This window comes from Lactuca serriola, chromosome 4 (assembly GCF_051521515.1).
Source record: "Lactuca serriola cultivar US96UC23 chromosome 4, Lser_US96UC23_V15, whole genome shotgun sequence".
Taxonomy (NCBI): Eukaryota; Viridiplantae; Streptophyta; class Magnoliopsida; order Asterales; family Asteraceae; genus Lactuca; species Lactuca serriola.
In genome coordinates this window covers 166,094,448-166,108,917 of record NC_136411.1, presented here as the reverse complement: position 1 = coordinate 166,108,917, position 14,470 = coordinate 166,094,448, and positions in this window count along the sequence as shown.

Genomic DNA, 14,470 nt, shown 5'->3' with positions numbered 1-14,470 from the left:
AACATGTAAAACTAATCATGTCGATTAAACTATTGCACGTACCAAATACTCCTATAGTATTTAAATTTATATGTTTGATACTAATGTTTATTTTGGTAAGTTTTGACTTGTTGCTCACTACGACCATTCCTCGACACACGTTAGTCCAATCTCGGATAAATATAGTTGATCAAGCTATATTCGTCCCAAATCCGATTACATAGGTTGAGGTCTAATCGTAGTGTCCAACTTGTCTTATACTTCTTGTATAGTTCTAACCATGAAAATATATTGTTGCATGCATGTAATTGTACTTTTACGACCCAAAACAATCTAAATTAAATGAAACAAGGTTTTGGGTGTAAAAACGTTTTGCCATAGACTTTGAGTCCCTTTGCATTTATAATTTATATATCTTATGTGGTTCGATATACTTAGTTCACTATAAACAATGCTCTGATACCAATCTGTCACACCCCCAAACTAGAACGGCATAATCGTTCGAGGGTGGATGACTTCACGTAGTATCGAAACAGTTGAATACATAGTAAAGAAAGTAAACACAACCAACATATGTATAATTGGAAAAGTTACATCATTTGTAGGTATTACAGGCTCCAAAATATCAATTACAATATGTTGTCAAAATGAAATTAAACTAACACCGCAGCGTACCTTCTTCAAAAGCAGTAGTTTACCTGTATTACTGAATCCCTGAGAAATACAAGTAGTTTTGAAAGAGTAGGTCAACATTTAAGCTGGTGAGTTCATAAGTATTTAATGTTGCTGTTTGAATAAAATCAAATGAAATTTGTTTGTAGATGTTCGAAAAACTCCTAGAAAATCCAATATTTCCTAATGGTATAAAAGTAGTCTTCCTCAAAGACTCGACTGTTTTGAAGGCTTGCCTTTAGAAATCTAATATCCATTCATAAGTGTGTGGTAGTTTAAAAGTTCGAAAACTGAAATGCAATCGTGTTTTTCATGCCTAGAGTAGTAAATTTGTGTAAGTATAAAATCACTAAGGCATTTGATAACCCTGTAAATCAATAAGTTCTTAATAATCCATGTGAGTTTTATAACCATACTAATGACCCAGACTGCGTGTAGCAACGTTCTTTAGGCGTTGAAATGTTATGACGTTTGTCACCCCAGGCCTGCTGGCCTAGCTGTAGCTAACAACTTAGGTGTGGGATTGTCAATACCGTATAGATCTATACACAAGTATCACGCTCCCCCTACAAGGGATTATGGTATATAATACAGGACTTAAAATGCATACTCGAAAGTACGTGAAATGTCTCACAAAACTTAGTATAAAACATATTTACGTATGAAAATGTCCATTTGTTATTGTATATGAAAGTATCTCTTTGATATAGTGTTTCTAGTATGTAAATGTTCATGATTTCCTCATAAACTATACCTATTATAGTTATTCAAAGTGTGTGTTTCGTTCATATAGTAAATCCTAGTGTAATGCTCATTTGTTATGTAAAGTATAACATTTTAGGTGGCATAAATGATCACATATACTTAAAGTATAAATAAAGGGTTTGATTCGCATATATATATATATATATATATATATATATATATATATATATATATATATATATATATATATATATATATATATATATATGAACATGTTTTATTTCCATAAGACAAGATGTTATCGTGAATATATATATTGCATACAAAAGTTCTCATGTAATAGTTATGAATCACATATGATTCACTTGATAGAAAAGAGCATATAGTGAAACTTGATGTTACAAACGATAATAACCGTGTGTTTACTTGTATTCCCCCCCCCCCCCCCTTAAAAGTGTATAAAAAGCATTGATAAACATTTGAAAGTGTAGTTTATAGGGGTATGAACTCCATTGATTGAGTTGGAGAAAGTGAGATGAAAATTGAGCAGAACTTCGGCTTGTGAAACTCGGTTTTCTCGGGATTCTTGGGAGTCTCGGGAGTGTATAACCTTCCTTCGGAACTTGAGTGTGAAAACCGGGACTTCGGGACGGCTTCGGGAGCTTAACCGCAGAGTTTCAGCACGAGAGTTGGAAGAATGGAGCACCTAAACCCGACACCTCAAGAGTTCTATTTATAGTGGGGATTTTTGGGTGCCACGTCATGGATAAGGCTGGCCAAGTCATGGGGAGCAAGTCTTATCCTCTTTCGTTGATTGGACGCCCTCAGTCACTTGCCGGGTCGCGGAAACCGTGCCACGTCGTGGGAGACCTGACAACCTCGAATTTTGGACCCCGAACTTGTAAAATCCATAACTTTCGCGTACGAGCTCCGTTTTCGACATTATTTATATGCACGCATAGCTGAAAATATGATCTACAACTCTCATTTAGACTTCGTCGGCTAATTTTGACTTTATTTTTAATTATTTATTTTGAACGGGCCGGGACACGAAAAGTCCGTGTAAAATCCATAACTTCTTCATCCGATGTCCGTTTTTGTCAGACTTTTCACCGTTGTGCTACTAATGTTGAGACCTTTGATTCTCATTTAGGTTGTTTCGGCCAAAAGTCTCTCGAGGTCTATTTCGAGTTTTTAGCTGTGTACTACTATACCCGAATCTTGGAAAAATCATAACTTCCTCATACGAAGTCAGATTTGGACGTTCTTTTTATGTACGCTCATGGTTTAATGTTATCTACAACTTTTATTTGGATACTTAAGGCTAAAAACTATTGTATTGAAACTTCGCGTTTTTCGTTTAATCGGTGTTGCCGGTTTTGTCGGAAATCTTAGAATGGTCATAACTTCTTCGTTATAACTCGGTTTTTAGTGTTCTTGGTATATCTATAAACCTTGACACATTATCTTGCATAATAGACATCCATATAGAGACTTTTACACATTTCATTTTCGAAGTTAATTTCATTATTTCAAAAGTAGCTACAATACTTAACTTTTTAGGTCATTACATAGAGTCGAAATATCGGGTTGTCACAGATTCTATTGATCAATATTATTATTTCTACAGTTGGGTGGAAGCAAGAGAGAAACACTTTGTGTGTCATGAGTTAGTACATCAGACCGCTGAAAAGCTAAAGGTCATTAGGGAAAGGATGTTAGCTGCTCGAAGTTGTCAGAAGAGCTACGTAGAGAGAAAGCAATGATCGATAACATTTGATGTGGGCGATCAAGTGTTACTTAAAGTCTCACCATGGAAGGGACTTATTATATTCAGGAAGCGTGGAAATTTGATTCCTCGTTTAATAGGACCATTCATAGTTTTTCAAAGGACAGGGAATCAAGAATACAAGCTTGAATTGCCCGCTAAACTGGAAGGTATCCACAATATGTTTAACGTTTGTTATTTGATGAAGTACTCGGGAGAAAAAGTTGATGTGCTCCCATTTTCAGTGTTAAGGATTGATGAAGATAAAAGGTTAGTTGAAGAGCCTAAAGTAATCGTTGACCGTAAGAAGAAGAAATTATGAGATAAGATAATTGACTTGGAGCTAGTGCGATGGAAACACACGATAAGGCCAAACCTCACCTGGGAAACAAAAAGGGAAATGAATAGTCTCTATCCTCATCGGTTTGCTGGTGCATGATTCTGGGATGGAATCATCTAAAGGGGGAGATAACTGTAATGCCCATGTTTCCTGCTAGATTATTCATAGTGCGTAATCACTTTGGTCAACTATTTTAACCTTTATATGAATGAATAAGAAAGGATTATTCATATATTTATTTTCTTATGTTTTTATACGCAATATTACACAAATTGTACAAATTTTTAATAATATAATAAATAAAATTACAATACGTGTCGAAAATAAAAGATTATCTAGGAAACCTAATATGGACCTCGTTGTAGTATACATAATTAGGATTCCAGACATATAAGGAATGTTCGAATCCGACCTAGAACGAAAAATGTATGATTCTTTGAAGCTTTGTGATTAAACTGGCATGGCTTTGAGTATCATAAAAAATAGATGTTGATAAAATACTTTTTGGCTTAAGAAATATAAACAAAAGTCGTAGTAGTCATTAAACCAAAAGCATGCATATAGAGAACATCTAAATCTGACTTCGTGAGTGGAAGTTACGAATTTACTAAGATTTACCGTACCAGTATACAACTAAGAAATCAAATTTTAGATCGGTTGATTGTTAGCCAAAACAACTAAATGATAATATAAGACCCAGTTAATAGGAGTCCAACGATATAAAGTGTATCGAAAAATGACACTGGATGCAAGAGTTGCGCATTTTATATAGTCTTTAATAATCTAAGCTTGTGAAAAATAAAATCAAAATTAGCCGACAGAGTCTAAATGAAAGTTGTAAAACCCCTCAATAGCCACGTGTGGATATAAATAATTTCAAAAACAGAGCTTCTATGAAGAAGTTACATGGTTTTGAAAATCTTAAAAATGGCACACACGCACGATGTGCAGAGGGTTCTAGAATCCGCCATGTAGCCCTATCCATAGTTGCACACATGTCAGCAGTCCTGTGGATCCACGCCACTATAGTGCACACCATACCTCTAGTGTACGCGGTGCACATCCATGGATTTCGTCATATAAATAGCAGCTCATTCCTTCATTCTTCCTCACACCATTTCAAATGCAATTCCTCTGAAACCTTTGATATTTAGCCTTAGAATTCTCAAGTTTTTGCGTATCTAGGTAGGGTCTAGAGTATCTGCGAGTTTGGCCATCAGTAGAGTGTGAGACAGAGTCCTGCCTACAAACTTTTCAGACTTTTAGTCAGGAGAATCTCTATAAGTTAAATTACACTCAGCCTTATGTTAGTGTAGTTTATATTATAGTCATAGTCGTTGTTATGTATCTATAAATAAGGTTTATCAGTAATTCCATGTCGTTATACTTAGTGACCTACTTACGGTAGAGGTGTCTAGAAGGGTCATGTTGGCTTGGTTGTTGGATTTCATAAAGGTTATATATCGAAATGGTCCTGTCTCCCGACTTTCTTGCCTGACTGATCCTTGTTTGATAGTACTCTCATTATTCATTGAGATTATTAAGGAATCTAAACCCATTGAATAATAATCATGAAACTAAACTAATACTTAGTGTTATATACATCCAGGTCTTTTGGAAAAGGTGTAAGGTGAAGCCCTGCCAACTCACCAATCACCAGACACTTTGTTAGGTGAGTGCGTAGTTACTATCAACCAGATAATATTAAATTACAAGTATTAATTATAAGCAACATTAAATGTTACATGTATTATCTATGTTATGTGCTACTTATATAAATATGATAATATTATTGGATTAGGAACTGTATTGGATACATATTGCCTTTAGCATAAGTCTTAATTAGTTATAATACGAATTGTAAAAGGTGTATAGTTCCTAATAAGTTGGACATTAGATATGTCTCAATCTGGGGTAGAGTGTGAGATCAGATAGTGGGGTGCCGTATTCCTCCACTTTCTTGGATAACCAAAAATGGTGGATCCAGATCAGACAACTGGCAAGTATGTGTGGGTCATCGACCAGAGTACATAACGACACTTGACTATTCTAGGAGGTCTAGTGAATTACATTGCTAACATGGACCTATAACCTATGGACGTAGATAAAATGGGATACCATATTTATCAAATCTCTGAACATTGAATGACTTTATATGATTTACACTAGCTAATGACTCCCATAGTGGTGTAGTCAAACAGTTACTCGAATGATTTATCATTTTGGGTGATTCCTCCGGATAATCATGCTTTAGGATCTGTAAGGATGGGTTGGGATGGGTGGTTGGTCATAGCTCAGATTCTATATATATTTATATTATCTGATAACGTTGTTCTGCACGAATGATATTGTTTATTATCATTAAATTATTTTGGGCTTGAAAACCCTACATATCTTACTAGGTTTTCCCAAACCTGACCCACTCATTTTATGTATCACAAGTAGCGGATTTAAGGTTATCGAAGTCTAGTTAGGATGGCGAGTGGAATAAAAAGAGGTGGTTGTAATAAGTAGTTTCAAGACCTTTAATATTTACGATGTAATGTATCTTTGGATATGAACGATGACATCCTCGAGGTTTTTAATAAAATGAAACAACTTTAGTTGTCTAAAAAATGTTTTATCTATCTAGGAATTTCCGCATCTCAATTTATAAAACATACATAAAAAGTTTTAGTTGGTTCTGAAAAATGGGGGATGTCACAAACAAAATGCCAAAAATCCATGGAAGAAGCCACAAGGTTACTTGATTTTAGTATAACTCCTTGGATTAACCTTATTTGAGCACTAACTAAAGATGATTTCATTCCAAGACAAACATTATCTCCCCTAAAGTCAAACTGTCTTCAATGGCACATACCAATCCCCCCATGTCAAATATTATCCACTCTTATCTCGGATACATCCACAAGTTCCATATATTAAATAAACACTAACAGAACTTGTATGTTTTAAGAAAAATTTCAGAACTTATGCTCAACACCCAAATGATGCGTAGTGACTACAAAGAATGATAAGCATTTTAGGATTTAAGAAGATGTTTTTTAATCCAAGGAGAACTTCAACTTTAAAGAATACTACAATAACAACATATAATACATCTTCTCATATACATGCTTTCCAAATCTCAACACCATATACCTAGTTGTTATTAGAAGGCATTTCCAAAACAAGATTCTTACTTACAGTTAATCATGACTTACTCTTTTTTGAATCCTTCAATTCATGAAGTTCCTAATCTTCGATCTTAAAAGCATTTGATATGTTTATTTTTATGTATATTTTTATACATTATATCTTAATATTTTAGCCTTTATTATTCTCTTTTAGAACTAAAAGGTACTTATAATGCTTTGAATTATGATTTGCAGCTATTAGTTGTCGGTAGAGCGGAAAAGAAAAGATTGGAGCGGAAATCGGACTTAGAAGCTAAAAGAACAAAAAATGCTAAAAACCGCTATTACGCTCAGCTTAATATTAAGTTACGCCAAGCGTAATGGGGAAACACAGACTACGCCCAGCGTAGTTAAAGTTACGCCCAACGTAATGGGTGTTTCTCCAGACTTCCTTATCGCGACAGACTTCTAGCTACACCCAGCGTTAACCGACTTACGCCCAGTGTACGTAAGTCGGTTCCAAGGGTTATAAAAAGCGATTATCAGCTAACCAAAGGGGAGATTCGACTTCTAACCTAATTTAGTCGACAATTAACTGAAGAGATTTGTTTTCCTGTTAGTTTATCGAGATTTGTTAATTAGTTATTCGTCTGAGATTTAATAAACCATTTCTTTACTACTTTTGTGTGTTTTGTAACCTATAATCAAATATTTTAAATTAATTCATTACCGTTCCCCTTGTGTTCGACACCCTTGCTTATCAAAGCTGTACTATACTCGATCGGGTTCATTGCCTGTAAGGTGTGGTTTAAATGTGTCATACCCTAAAACCAAGAACGGCGGAAACGTTCTGGGGCGGAGGACGTCATGTAAAGTATCACAACACAGTATAACAGTAAATAAGCAAACAACATCATCCATTGCATTAAATATATAATTTTAATACAAGTGTGTTCTGTACAGTTATAGACACCAAAAAGTAAATCAAAATAATAAGATGAGTCTTGGATGCGCTCCATCTTCTCAAAAGCTAGCTTCGGTACCTGTCTACTGTCGACCTGAGAATACAAGTTATTTTGAAAGAGTTTATCAGCATTAAGCTGGTGAGTTCATAAGTATTTTAGTGTCGGTGTTCATTATCAAAACGTTTGAACATGGTTTTAAGTATGAGTTTGTAAAAGGTATGTAAATGTTTGTAAGTGTTTGTAAAAGTTTGAATCTCTCAGAAAAACCTATATTTTCTATTAAAGTAGCCTTCTACCAAGGCTTAACTATTTCGTATGTTCATTTGTTGTAAAAGTGTGTAATTTCCCAAGTGTAACTATCATTAACAAAATATAGTTCGTACATTAATGTTTAAGTGAAATAATCACTAAATATATGTAGAGGGTAAATTATTGTAGTACTGTAGCGTTGTATTATAGGAACTACTGTTGTACTAACTACCTTAAACCAGATTTATATTAAGGTATCATGTGATTAATTGTACCATACTATCGACTTGGTAAACAACGACTAATGTAGGTCGTAAAAAGAAATGACGTTTGGCACCCGCAGACCTGCAGGTTTGGCTGTAGCTAGCAGCAAGGTGTAGGATAGTCAATCCAGTATAGATCTATACATAAAATCATGCTCTCCCTTCAAGTGACTCTGGCTACAACACGGGCCATGACATTGAAGTCATGCTCCGATACGGATCACAATGGTTAACGTCTTCATGTATATGTAATGTAATGTTACTCGTTCTAGTATCGTTGTATATGTTCTGTTTCTAGTATAGTTGTATATGTTCTCTTTCTAGTATAGTTGTATATGTTCTCTTTCTAGTATAGTTTTATATGTTCTCTTTCTAGTATAGTTGTATATGTTCTCATAGTAATAAGTATTGACTCATGAATGAACTGACTCATTGATCTAGCAATAATATAAGTATGATCCTATGTTACCCCGATGGTAACTTTCTAATGATGTAACTAGTACGTATAAGCATGGAAGAACTTTTATGACTATATATGTACACATGATATATATTTAATATTGAAAGGACCTTCAGACGGCTACCCGATAATCCACCAGACCACATCCAAATCAAGGAAAAGGAAATAGGGTGGACGGCCTTCCTAAGCCTTTTAAACATTTCTTATATAACTATACATATACGGGCATGCAATTTATAATAAGTATAACAAAGGTTAAGTAAAAGCATTTGATAAGTAAAAGAGTTTGTAAAGTAGTTTGAAGTAAAACAGTTTGAATAGTAATAAAATCATTGGTTTTGTAGTTATTAATCACATGTGATTGATGTAATAACTATAAGTATTCAACTTGTATTCCCCCCCTATTAAAGCATTTAAAACATTTAAAAGTATTTCAAAGGTTAGTTAAAGGGGTATGAACTCACTTGTGGTGAGTGGATTGGGTTGAAGTGTCGGGTACGGTGCTAGGTGACAAATGAAGACTTGTACACACACACGAGCCTAGTTATCATATAATGAACATATATATAACTAATTAGCCAATTTATAACTAATAAATTAAGTTAGGGCACCCTAGAACATGAAAACACTTTGTTTCAAGTGTTAAAGATCACATGGATTGCATCCGAGTGTTGATAGGGCAAAACTGGTGTGTTTGGATTCCAAGGGTAAACTCACTTGGAGTTTACAGTTTTGATGGTTAAGACCTAGGTAGTTTACGGAAGTAAACTCTAGAGTTTATGGTCATAAACTCTAGTCCTAGTGACCAAGTGTTGTTTTGTGGTTTAGCAAGCCTTTTGAAGCAATTCTACTAAGTGGTTTGGCCTTTGGAATGGACTAGGGCAACAACACACCTCCTTTGAGGAGTTTACGGCCTCATGGCATTTTCCTTTGGGTTTACTACCGTAAACCCTCATGGAGAAGGGTATTGCCATGTTTTCAAGTCCCTAATACAATTAGGTAAGTGTATGTGCCAGTTTCTAAGCCTAAGGAAGGAAAATGACCAACTTAAACCCACTTTAGGGTGTTTACGGTTTTGGGAGATCCCCAAACCTTAAACACATATGATTGTTGGTTTTTGATGTTTTTCAAGGTTTAAACACAATAAGGAAAGGTTTAATCAATTCAAGGAAGGCTTAAACATCAAACTAGGGCTTAGATAAGGACTTAGGCACACTTTGGTGCCCTTTATGGTGTTTACGGTCCAAGCATCTCCTTGGACCGTGAACACCTATATCCTTGTGTTCTTGACAAAATTTCTTGATGTTCAAATGTAATACTAGCTTAAAATCACTCAAGGATGGAAGCACTTACTATTAGAAGGCTTGATTTGAGCTAAAAGGCCAAGAACACTTAGTGTGTGTTCTTGGTGTTCTTGGTGTTTTGGAAATCTAGCCAAAATACAAATATGATTGGATGATTAGATGTATAAACACTAGATTAAGTGTTTTACTAACTTAAAAAGGTTAGAACACTTACAAGATTGAAGATTTGGAATTAAATCTTGGATGGTATTTGAGAGAATATTTGGAGTTTACTCTTTTGACATTTAGGGAGTAAACACAAATGACTAACTTCATGGGGTGTAAACTCATACATAGGCATGAGTTCACGGTTTTGGGTGATTTCTCAACCCAAAATATAAAAGTTTGATCGGGTGATTCTAATACGCGAAGTGTTTGCGGTTTTTGAAATTCAAAACCTGAGACGGCACTTTCAATCACCCGTTCATTTAAAAATAATATTAAAATAATCAAACGAACTTTATATTTCTTAAAAATAAGAAATAATTTCATTAACTTATGATACGAAGTGGTTTACTTTTAGGGTTTGACCGAAAGGAAAATTTCGGGTTGTCACAAAATGCGATAAATTAGGAACTATAAATAAAAAACCAGTGCATTAAATAATACACATGAAGTTTTTGGCACTGTTTCCGGGGAACAACTTTTAATTAATTTAGTTTATTTGATTATTCGTTATTTGTTTTTAGTTAGGTTTTATCTTATTTTTAGTTTTATTTTTGTTGATATCATTTCACTTGCCGGGAAGGTATTTGTTGTTATTTGCAGAAATTCGTGATCGTACACATTGATTGGCTTTACCCTTTGCATGGGTTTCGAGAATGCAAGCGATTAGGGAATTTTTGACCTGTTTAGCCTACTACTTTGTTGATTTGTCCAGCTCAATCCACGGAGCGTAGTATAGCAAGGCGTATTGTGGTGGTTAAGTAGAAGACCGAGCTCTTGCTGTTCTTGACTAGTTAGGTCACCTTTTGTTCTACTTTTAGTTAAAGGTGTGAAGAAAACAAAGGAAATATTCTAACGGGTCCCGAAAGTTTTTGTTTTCACAAACCATTTCTTGCGTGCAAGGGTTTTAATCAATCATTGTTGTTTGATCTCGACAAAGAAAAGTGATCATGATGTCTCATTTTTTTTATAATATGTCACTTATCGGAAAGTCGTGGCTGTTGTTGAAGAAATTTAAATATTAAGAAGTCCCCAAATGAATTAGTTGGAAAAAGGGTTTCCAAATAGATGGAAAAAGAAAAAAAATGCATTAAATTACGCCCAACGTAAATATAATTACACCAGGTGTAATGAACGGATGATCGCGATTTGGTCATTCGCGGATTTGGACTTACGCCCCTCGTACAGTCTAACTACGCCCAACGCAATAGGCGACATGTTATATCTTTTTACCCTTTGACTTTTTCTTATTCTTTCAAATTTTCCCTTCACCCGCACGCACTGAGACGGTCGAATCTTTCCACAAAACTCCGATTTTCTTCTTTTCTTGTAGAAATCGCCACAGAGGTATGCTATTTGGTTACTATATTTCTTTAATTTGTGTTTTAATCTAGTACAATTGTTGGATTAAACATAAGTCAGAATCTAAGGTTCATGCTAATGTCGGTTTGGGGGGAAATTGGAGTAATTGATTGATTAGGACTAATTATCACTTCTGGACGTACGCCTAGCGTATGCCGGACATACGCCCAATGTATGTTCCCGGTTTAGACTGCCTACGTATTTCCTTGTGTAAATAATAGTGATTATAGCTTAAGACATGAACAAAACCAGATACAGGTTCGTTGGACGTTACCTAAAAAATTGGTCCCGTATTTTGACTGCCTCGAGTAATGCCTTGCGAATACGAACTATGAACGAATATTTGTTAGCTTAAGACCTATGAATGAATGGGGAACAGATACGACTTCGTTGGAAGTATGCCTAGTACTTTACCCATATTGTGACTGCCTTCATGATTGTCCTGTGAATATCTGCGAAGATTTGTTGAATGTTGATTATGGCTAAACAATGACCAAACAGGGGACATATTCGAGCATCTGGACGTACAGCCAACGTACAGTCCATGTCCAACACCCATATTTTTCATTTAAATCTTTTAATGCTATGGGTATTTTGTTTTGGTTTTGTGTTGTTCTTATTTTTGCATATTTTGGCTCGTAGAACTCAAAGAACCAACCCACCCGAGGACGTGACCGATCAGCGTTTCTTGCAATTCCCGAAAACTCTAAACAATGAAACTCGGGCCAAATATGTGAACAATTTGAGTTTGCTGCTTACTAAAGAAATTGACATAGCACCTTCTTTTGATTGGGGATTGGCAACCCGGACTGGACTTGATGAGCTGATCCAAAATTTTTTGCAATACACCCACTCGGACGTGAGTGGCGTGCCTTTGTTTGTATGTCAGGGTTGGGAAAGATTGTTCAGGATCCAGGAGCCTGTGTATCGAGAATTTTTGCTGGAGTTTTATGCTACAGTTTCCTATGACCCTAGGAAGACACCCGAGGATAGGACAACCTTCTCCTTTAGACTTGGTGGTGTGAGTCGGGAGTGCAGTGCGATTGAGCTTGCCACTCGAGTTGGGATATATATATACAGTAGACGAGACGAGGAGTGTCCACTTCCCGACATTCCTTGCTGATTGTCTCACGGGCCGGCCGGATGACTACAACGAAAACACTTTCTAGGCAGAGATTACTGGGGGAGTGTACACACCATCTACTGCTCGGGGGAGGATGATTCGGTCTACCACATATAGATTGCTGCACCGTCTGATTTCCATGTCTCTCATGCTCCATAAGAATAGTGAGAGAGTGCCTTCTACAAACCTGTATTTCTGATGTGAGCTTGTTACTCCAGGGAGGCATCCGAACCTTCCAGTTGCTTTAGCTGCTTATATGGGTAAGAGGGCCAGGGGACTTCGGGAGGATGGCCCGATTTGAGGGGGCATTTTATCACATGCTTAGCTCGATGTTATCAGTTGTTGATGCGCGAGATTACGAGATCGATGGTGTTTCATGATATGAGGCCGATGAGCCTTCAGTTATTGGAGTCGATGCATGTACTTGAGCGGGGCGATGATGGTGTCTTACGGGTACGACCAGATGACGTGGCCGACGAGGAGGGTGTAGTCGAGCCACAGCCGCGACGAGCCCAACGACATAGACATGCTCCTCGAGGAGCACAGTAAGGACCTGAGCCAGAGATTGATACACGTTACCTGGCCCAACGCGTGGACGAGGGATTTCAGCGCATTGACGAGGGATTTCAGAGCCTGGGTGAGCGCGTTGCACACGTAGAGAGACGGCAGCAGTGGTATGGGGATGCGTTGACCACATTCTTTGCCCATCAGGGGTTTCAGTACCCGGTTCCTTTTCCTCCACCATTCCACTCACGAACTGATGGAGCCGGTACATCTGGGACACAGCAACACGATGACGAGGATGACGAGTGACTTAGTTTATCCTTTTTATTTTTATTTTTGTGTTATTTTTAGTTTATTTTTGCGTTGCTTAGTATTAGTATTTTTATTTGGTATGTAATTAGTTTAATTTAGGTTGTTTTATTTTTGGTACTTTTGTTTTCCATGTTGATGCTCTTTGGTTGTTTAGATCTTTGCAAAATTTTTGCCCTTAGAAAGCTGGCAGTAAGCTCAGCAGCTAGGTTCGATTGTTGCTAGAGAAAGCTGTGTGAGAGTTCGAAGATTATAGTCAAGACCCACGATTTTTCATAAGTGTAGGGTGTGTGTTTATTTCGTGAGAGATTATTTAGATGAGTGGCATTTTTACTATATTTTGACTCTTATGGTATGGATGAGTTGTTCCCACACCATAGAGTTTTATTTCGACGCGAGGTAGAAGTATCATCCCGGCTGCCACGACATGGTTGGCACTTTCCTATGTCGTGGGGGAGTTTTTCATCGCGAGAGGAGGCTGTCATTCTTGATATGACGACGTGACTAACAATTTTCACATTGTAGCCATGTTTAGATTTCACATCTCTCGACGAGACGATGTGGTTGAGACTTTCCCACGTCATGGTTACCACATATTTCATTTATTTGCAATCTTTGCACCACATCTTAGAAGTCGGCGTTCTTGATTCATTTTCCGGAAAATTCAGAAGCAGCAGTTCCAGTTTCCAGTCTTTCAGCAATGTTTGGAGCAACTTATAGCAGCCCCATTCGATTTCGCCACAACTACCCCAGGGGAGTCTGTTCCTTTTTCTCCCTTTTTATGTTCTTAATTAGTTTTATGCATACAATGAGGGCATTGTATGAAATAAGTGTGGGGTAGGAGGTTGGAAAAGTAATTAAATTGCTAGATTTTGGAAAATTTAAAAATTTATAAACTTGAAATAATAGTTTAATTTAGGAAAATCTAGTGATAATTTAAAATTTTGCTAGTATTTTATGGGATGATCCGATGTGAACTCAAATGTTTAGTTGAGCCAATACACGTTATAGTGCATTTGTGGCCTCCCTTATTCTAGTGAAATCATGGGACAAAAACACAACTTCGCTTAGTTTGAGGGATGCAATATGTTTAGTAGCCTGTACCTGAAATGTATCCAGGAAAACTTATGTAGTCATTGCACTTAGA